General features: G+C 45.0%; 1 long non-coding RNA gene across 1 annotated transcript; it reads right to left on the bottom strand.

Annotated features, from left to right (window-relative positions):
* Positions 1 to 808: 808 nt before the first annotated feature.
* LOC145659309 (uncharacterized) lies at positions 809 to 6371 on the bottom strand. The gene is made up of 2 exons (XR_014125386.1): positions 5881 to 6371; positions 809 to 1695 (listed from the first exon to the last, which is right to left on the bottom strand). It is a non-coding gene; the product is annotated as an uncharacterized LOC145659309 (long non-coding RNA).
* Between the last annotated feature and the right edge of the window lie 2423 nt (positions 6372 to 8794).

Raw genomic sequence — 8794 nt, 5'->3', positions numbered from 1 at the left:
ATTTCTTCACATCTGCAGACTAGAGTAAGCTGAGGGTTGTGGTGGAAATTCAGCAAACCAGGAGTCAGATGTGGATAAGAAGATTTTATTGAGTTATTAGTTTCAAAAAATGAGCGTGCCTATTTCCTTCGCTCCCCTTTGGGTGATTTCCCTCCCCTTATATAATAGCCGTAGCGTTCGAGAGAACGAGGGAGGGTTTGCTTCTGTTGAGACCAGATAACTCCTTGGAAGGAGTGTATTTCTTCAAGGACGTTCTCTAGGGAACGTCCTGTTCTTCTAATCTTATGCTAAGCTTTCTCACGCTTTACAATGATAGAGAAAGAAACACAACAATATTTCCTTCACACTTCCCCCCTTTGATTCTTTGTCAATCATCAACATCATCTAGACTTTAATTTTCAATGAATAGTGCCTGGAGGTCATTAAATTCCTCAGAATCCTCATCCACCCCCTCTGGCAGTTCTTGCAACAGTTGATACTGTACACGAGTAAGATTAGTCACCCAGGTGACACAACAATTCATAATACATGGCAGGAAACACATAACCATCAATACGACAATGAGCACAGGAAAAAGCACCGTCATTGCCCAGTGTCCCCACGGGCCCAGGGCCGAGGTGAACCATGAGAACCATGAATTGTCTGCTGGGGACGGCTCCTGGATGTCCTGTTTCATATGTGTAATCAGGTCTGTTATATTATCATAATAATCTGGGATGTGAAAACAACATGATACATTTATCTTCTTACACACCTCACCTTCCTCGGCTAGGAGCAAATCTAAGGCCATTCTATTCTGCAGGACTACTTGGCGAATCTGGTGCAATTCTTGGTTTAGGAGTGTAAAAATCGTCTCAGTCCTATTGGCCAGAGTTAGGACTTGCCACGCTAAACCGTTAATCTTATTCAAGGCTGCAGTGGTGCCTCCTCCCAGAAATATAGACCAACCTATTGCCGATGCAGGGGTGGTCCATGGGTCGGCCAGGGTATAGCCATTGTATTTAGCGGGGTGCTGCTTGCCAGTGCCTCGTTTATGTATGGTGTGTGCATGTGCCCCACGTAGTTTGAAAATAGACACTGGCGGGGTTAGGAGTACTGGTGTGCAACATCCTGACCACTGGAACTCATAGTTCTTTCCAGTTTTCTTCCAATTACCCGCCCAGCCGGGTATTTTCATCGAGCTTATGATTTCTCTAGATAAATTATAGAGCTGTCCTGTTAGCCTATCTAGTTCACATGTAGTCTTATTGGTCATCTGGGTCGCCATGTCGTGGGTGATGGGTATGGGCGTCCATGGCACCTGAAAGGGGTGACACACTAGGCAAGACTGGTTTGGCTTGGCAGTGGTTGCCGTCACCACTGCCATTGCACAAGCGATATTGCCTTTGCATCTTTCCTCTGGCAGGAGTTGTCGTCCCGCGATCGGGGCGAGAGTAGTGAGTAGGATAGTGACAAACAGAGAATTCATCATGAGTCCTCAGGTCGTTCTGGCGCCTTCTTGCAATGAGTGTGGTGTATCCACGTTGCTCGTCCGTCGGTTTTGACGGCGGTGTTAGTCGTCAGCAGCACTTGGAATGGTCCTCTCCACCTGGGCTGGTTCCACCGCTTCCTTCTGAAGTCCTTTATCAGCACCCAATCACCTGGTTGGTGGGTGTGGAGTGGAGTATCCGTCACCTCGGGAAGAACTGCCTTCACCTGCTTAGACACATGGGAGAGAGATTTGTGCAGAGACACACAATACTGCAAAAGTGATTCATTGGTCAGGTTAGTATCCCAGTCCGGCGGACCCACCCCCGTGTTGGGAGGCTGTCCAAACACTATTTCAAAAGCTGATAACCCTGTTCGTGCCTGTGGTCTGGTTCGACATTGCCACAGGACGAGGGGAAGGCATTTTACCCAATTCATGCCTGTTTCCTGCGTTACTTTAGCTAGACCTCCTTTAATGGTGCCGTTTGTCCGTTCTATTGCCCCTGCACTAGCAGGGTGGTAACTGCAGTGTTTTCTCATATCTACCCCTAGGTATTTAGTCAAAGCTTTTAGTCCTTCGTGTACGAAGGGTGTCCCATTGTCACTGGTCACTCGTTGTGGTAACCCCCACAGGGGAATAATTTCTCTCAATAGCGCTTTTGCTACTGCCTCACTATCTTGTTTTCCCGTTGGGAAGGCCTCCACCCACTTACTAAACATGCACACACACACAAGCATGTATCTCTTTCCTTCAGCTGGTGTCAGTTCTACGAAATCTATTTGCCAATGTTGAAAAGGCTCACTAGGCGGCGGGTGTCCGGCGGGTGCGTGTTTGGTATGATTGTCTCCGTGTGGTGTGTTTTGTGCACATACCAAGCATCGGGAACAAATTTTTTTTTTTTGGGTATGTGTGTTTATTCCTGGTACATACCAATGTCTTGTTATGCTCTCCACTATCCCCCCTTTGCTCATGTGACTTCTCCCATGAGCAATCTCAATTGGTCCTTTCATATAAGAAGTGGGGAGACATGGTTTGTTCAAATGATTTATTGGGATCTGGAATGCCTAAAGCAGGTATGACCTGTAATAACTGCTTCAGTGCTGTAAAGGCCGCTTCAGCTTCTGGCGCCCATTCTAACTGAGAGGAATTCGATCCCTTGGTCCGTATTATATTTCTGAGTGGCCCCTCATGCTCTGCATAAGATGGTATGAATGTTCTACAATAGGAACACATGCCTAAGAAGGACAGCAGTTGTTTTTTCGTCGTGGGTCTTGGTATAGTCAAGATGGCATTCACTCGGTCTTTAGTCAGCATGCGCGTTTGTTCAGTGATGTCATGTCCTAAAAAATGCACTTGCTGCTTACAAAACTGTAATTTGGATTTGGATGCCTTGTGGCCTTCCTCTGCTAAATGATGTAGCAGTGCCACCGTGGCTTGTTTACACGCTTCTCGTGTTCTCCCACAAATTAAAAGATCATCAACGTATTGCAGCAAGGCTGTTCCTTCGAGGAGCTCTAAAGCTTCTAGGCTTCAGTGTAAGGCGGCATTGTAAATGGTTGGTGATTCACAATACCCCTGACACAGTCTTGGAAATATGTATGGCTTTCCTTCAAAAGTGAAAGCAAACCAAAATTGGCTATCCTTGTGCACAGGTACGCTAAAGAAAGCATTGGCCAAATCAACTACACTGAACCACTTACTGTCTGGTGGGATCTGAGAGAGAATGGTGTGCGGGTTTGGAACTTCTGGGGCTCTAGGGTGTACTGCCGCGTTGACAGCCTGCAAATCCTGCACAAATCTCCATTCATCTCTCCCTGGCTTCTTAACTGGGAAAATTGGAGTACGTACTGGTGAATCTGGGCATGGTATGATAACTCCTGCTTGTTTTAAAGGTTGGAACACTGGCCCAATACCCTCCGCTGCCTCTGGTTTTAGAGGGTATTGGTGCTGGTGTGGTCTATAATCAGATTTTGGGGTGATGTGGACGGGCTCACATCCTTTTATTAAGCCCACATCATTTTTTCCCTGTGCCCATAACCCTGCAGGAACTGTTTTCAATTCCTCCTCCTCTTCCTCTGAGAGGGTAACAGAGGCTGCCATAATTACTATATTAGGACTTACAAGCTCAACCCCCCTTTTACAATTTAGCCTATACGGGGTTGGCATTTTCCACACATCTATGCTTGGGCTGTACATGACTTTACACTGGGGTTCTTTTATCCAATCAGTTGTGCTCAACATGCGTTTTGTCCACAACCCTACTCTCTGCCAGTCTGGGTCAACATGTGCGCTAGCCAGCGACACATGAGGTGCTGCATGTGAGATTGAATATAAAGATTTCTGTTTAGCTGAGAGCTGCACCACTCCCGCAGCCCACTCGCAGTCCCACGCTATAGCTGTGATAATCAGACTGTCACTGCCCCCTAAGTCAAATTTTTGTTCAAAATCAACATCAGATCCCTCATGGACCTTCATTGTACAGTGAATAGAGTCACTTTGTTTAACCGTCAGCTCACCAGGTAGTGTATTAGTAACTTCAGTCATAAAATGTGTTAGTACTTCCCCAGCAGTGCACTGCAATTCATACACGTACAAAGGGACTCCTGCCTCTAGCTGGACTCCCTGTGTAGGTGTTTCCCACATAACAAATAACCCCTCTGGGTTGCTGCTAATTGTGCACCCAAGTTTACACATTAAATCTCTAGCTAACAAATTAATTGGACAGGTTTCTGACACCAAAAAGCTGTGTTTGAATTGGCTGTTTCCTAAACTACATTGGAGAGGCTCGGACATCCTTTCATCAATGGGATGACCTCCCACTCCAATTGCTGTTATCCCATATCCTGGTCTCATTCTACATTCTATTAATCCTTCTTTTAACACTAAGTGGGTGGCACCACTGTCAACCAAAAACCTAACATTTTTTCCCTCTACTTTCACAGTTACCTCGGGGAGGCCTCTTTGCCCTTTACTAATCTGCTGTAATAGTTGGTCATTTAAATTTGTCACTTCCCTTTTGCCGTCTTCACTCAGTGGTCCGCTGCTGTCCTGCCTCTCCACCGCCCGTCATGGATTGTGGGATTCTGATCTGTGCCCCCGTCATATGAGTTATCCTCCTCCGGACAGTTTCTGGCAAAATGTCTAAGCTTTCCACAGTTGTAGCATTCCTGTTCTTTCATCCAATCAATTTTCCCTCCTTTTCCTCTTCCTCTGCCTCTTCCGCATCATCAACAACCGTCTCAGTTCAGCCTGTGTTGGTCTGCAGGACTGCACGAATGCCATCAGTTCTTGTCCGAAGCGTCGTCCGCCGATGTCACCTGGCTTGCTCAGGCCGTCGGCCGCTTTCATGATGTCGTCTGTAGTCCAGTGACGGTGGACCATAATCACTCCCTCAGGTCCTGACACTTCCACCATCGGGAACTGTGGGGCATAGCCTCTGTCAGGCCCTGCGGATGGCTTTATAGTGGCTTGACTTCGAGTGTGATGAGCCACTGGTGAGGTTATTGTCTCCAGTTGCCGTCTTGGTTCGTCATATGGAGACGGCTTTGATGTTAGCGATGAAGTCCCTGGTTCGGGATAAGGAGGTGGGTTTCCTGATGCTTGTGGTTGTTGAATCAGCTGGGGGCTCTCGGCGGGGCGGCATCGAGGCCAGGATCAGCTAAGGAAACACACTGAGACACTTCATTATTACATTTCTTTTGCCCTTCCTGTTTCTTCTGCCTTTTCTCAGCTTCTTCTAACCACATTTTTGCCTTTTCTAGCATATCCTCGCTGTTTTTGTCAAAATATTTCCGTGCTTTCTTATCAGCTTCTCTAGGTTTGACCTCGACTCTCTTAATTAATTTTAACAGGTATGCAACACTCAGCGTCCCTGAGGTATTAAACCCATAATGTTTAATCCAAAACGGGACATGTTTGTTTACATGTTCCCCATAATCTTTACTCATTTGAAAGAATAGGCTACTGGAGAGCTTGTCCTTACCGAACTCATACTCCTTACTATTGCCCGCACCCATTTTTTTTTTTTTTTTACTTTTGGATTCAGGCAACAAACGAACAAAGGAAACTTACCTACTCTCTACAATTTTCCTATTTTTTATCTTATTATCCACACCATCTACCCCCGATATGGATTAGTTCCGCTCCAGCAAATCGTGCTATTATACTGAGTCCACTCCTTTCCCTGCGGGGTGTTCTGTCGGCCCGGGCCTATTTCTTACACTAGTACGTCTACTCAGTGTGCCTATTCTCTTAGGCTGGCGGAGTCCCAGACTCCGGAGTCCTCTAGACCCTATTTTTAAGCCCTAGTATCTCATATACTATGCTACTTTACAGACCCACCCCAGGGTAGACTCAGGCGGATCACTATGTCACTTTCTTCTAGGATTAAATAACTGAACTTCACCACTTACTCTCTGTTCGTTAGATCAGGCAGAGCACACCACCGGAGTCAAGCGGGACGTCACTCCCTGGTTAGGTACTTTCCCGTATTCTTGTGGGTTTCCCTCTTCCTCCAGCTCAGTTTTCTCTCTGAGGCGCGTCCTCGAAGTTTAGTCACCGCCGCTCCGCATGGTGCCTCTCGCTGATCCTGCCGACAACGCCAAATTCTATGGTGGAAATTCAGCAAACAAGGAGTCAGATGTGGATAAGAAGATTTTATTGAGTTATTAGTTTCAAAAAATGAGCGTGCCTATTTGCTTCGCTCCCCTTTGGGTGATTTCCCTCCCCTTATATAATAGCCGTAGCGTTCGAGAGAACGAGGGAGGGTTTGCTTCTGCTGAGACCAGATAACACCTTGGAAGGAGTGTATTTCTTCAAGGACGTTCTCTAGGGAACGTCCTGTTCTTCTAATATTATGCTAAGCTTTCTCACGCTTTACAATGATAGAGAAAGAAACACAACAATATTTCCTTCACAGGGTATAGTGTTAAACCAGGTACTACATAAACAGTATATAGTATATATACAGAGGATATAATGTTAAACGAGCTACTACATACAGAGTAAATAGTTTGACCAAAAGATCGTGCTGATCTTTGATCTCCTGGTTCTTCATCTCCAGCGCCACTTTCAGACTCAATGTCCTCCTCTATGGGCTGGTATAACACACACACGAATCATCACTAAAGCCAGTACAATGGAAAGGTGGGAATGTGTACTGAATGTGTACTGACGTTATAAGTGAAAGGTGGAGGTACTGGTGGATGTGTACTGACACTATAAGGGATCTCTACCTGCAGTGACAGTCTGAGCTTCTCAAGTTCAACCTCCAGAGATTTCTTCTCCTGTTCACAGGCCATTTTCATATCTGCCAGAGCAAGTATCATTACTGCTGGATATAACACAGATTGTATATACTACATAATTACTACTGAATATATAAAATATAATATATATAGTACTATACATATATTAGTATCACTTTTATTGGAGCCTAAAGGCTAACATTCATTATTAGTTATGTTAGTATTATTGCATTTCCATAGTACTTACTCTTGATGGACCTGTTATGCTCCTCCTCCTCCTGCTGTTTCTGCAGGAGCTCTGTCTCCTCTTGCTGCTTGTGTTTCAGCATCTCCTGAAGAACCTGCAGCTCTTTCTGCTTCTGCAACCTCAACTCCTTCAGCTGCTCCAACAAATTGTTCTCCAACTCCTCCTTCTCACACCGCAAACACTCCAATCGGGCCACAGGCCCCACTAGTGACACAGAACCACACACACACACACACAGACACACACACACACACACAGAGAGAGAGATAAACATGTATAAATGTATAAGAATTTGTGGATAAAATTACTATGAAATTATTTATAATCAAACGACTACACTATACAACCACATCTTCCTTTTATTTACATATTATACAGACATTTAGAGATATTTACATTTTATTTACCCGCGTGCGTCTCTCTTCTCCAAGGTAGCGGAGAGATATGAAAGGATAAAAGGGGAAAAGAATAAAATGCACGTCGGTTTTAAATTCGCAGGCTACCTGCGCTGAAGGCGTGGAAAACGAGCAAGTGACGGAAAGGCTTCCGTACCCGATGGGTCCAAATCACATGCCCAGCAAAGTAGCCTTAAACCTGGACACACAATGGAGACCATTTGACCCTTTAAAATCATACTACAACCAGACTTCCAGGCCCAAGAGGTCACACAGTCATGCCCAGCAAAGTAGCTCTGGGCCTGGGCACACTTCACGCAGTTTGACCGTTTAAATAAAACTAGAAACAGACTTCCTGGCCCAAGAGGTCACACAGTCATGCCCAACAAGGTTGCTTTAAACGTGGGCACACTTCAGACCGTTTCACTCTTTAAATCATTCAAAGCACCACATTTCAAGGCCCAAGAGGTCACAGAATCATGCCCATCAAAGTAGCTCTGGGCCTGGGCACACTTTACGGAGTTTGACCCTTTAAATAATACTACAACCAGACACATACAGGTGCGCACATATACACAGATACACATTCTGTTTAATTTCTTCACATCTGCAGACTAGAGTAAGCTGAGGGTATAGTGTTAAACCAGGAGCTACATAAACAGTATATAGTATATATAAAGAGGATATAGTGTTAAACCAGGTACTACATACAGAGTATATAGTATACATACAGAGTATATAGTTTGACCAAAAGATCGTGCTGATCTTTGATCACCTGGTTCTTCATCTCCAGCGCCACTTTCAGACTCATAATGTCCTCCTCTATGGGCTGGTATAACCCACACATACGAATCATCACTACAGCCAGTACAATGGAAAGGTGGGAATGTGTACTGAATGTGTACTGACGTTATAAGTGAAAGGTGGAGGTACTGGTGGATGTGTACTGACACTATAAGGGATCTCTACCTGCAGTGACAGTCTGAGCTTCTCAAGTTCTTCCTCCAGAGATTTCTTCTCCTGTTCACAGGCCATTTTCATATCTGCCAGAGCAAGTATCATTACTGCTGGATATAACATAGATTGTATATACTACATAATTACTACTGAATATATAAAATATAATATATATAGTACTATACATATATTAGTATCACTTTTATTGGAGCCTAAAGGCTAGCATTCATTATTAGTTATGTTAGTATTATTGCATTTCCATAGTACTTACTCTTGATGGACCTGTTATGCTCCTCCTCCTCCTGCTGTTTCTGCAGGAGCTCTGTCTCCTCATGCTGCTTGTGTTTCAGCATCTCCTGAAGAACCTGCAGCTCCTTCTGCTTCTGCAACCTCAACTCCTTCAGCTGCTCCAACAAACTGTTCTCCAACTCCTCCTTCTCACACCGCAAACACTCCAATCGGGCCACAGGCCCCACTAGTG

The sequence above is a fragment of the Electrophorus electricus genome, chromosome 9 (assembly GCF_041902795.1).
Source record: "Electrophorus electricus isolate QZ-2024a chromosome 9, ASM4190279v1, whole genome shotgun sequence".
Lineage (NCBI taxonomy): Eukaryota > Metazoa > Chordata > Actinopteri > Gymnotiformes > Gymnotidae > Electrophorus > Electrophorus electricus.
The sequence above is the reverse complement of the archived record's forward strand: the minus strand, read 5'-3'. Positions and strand labels throughout refer to the sequence as shown.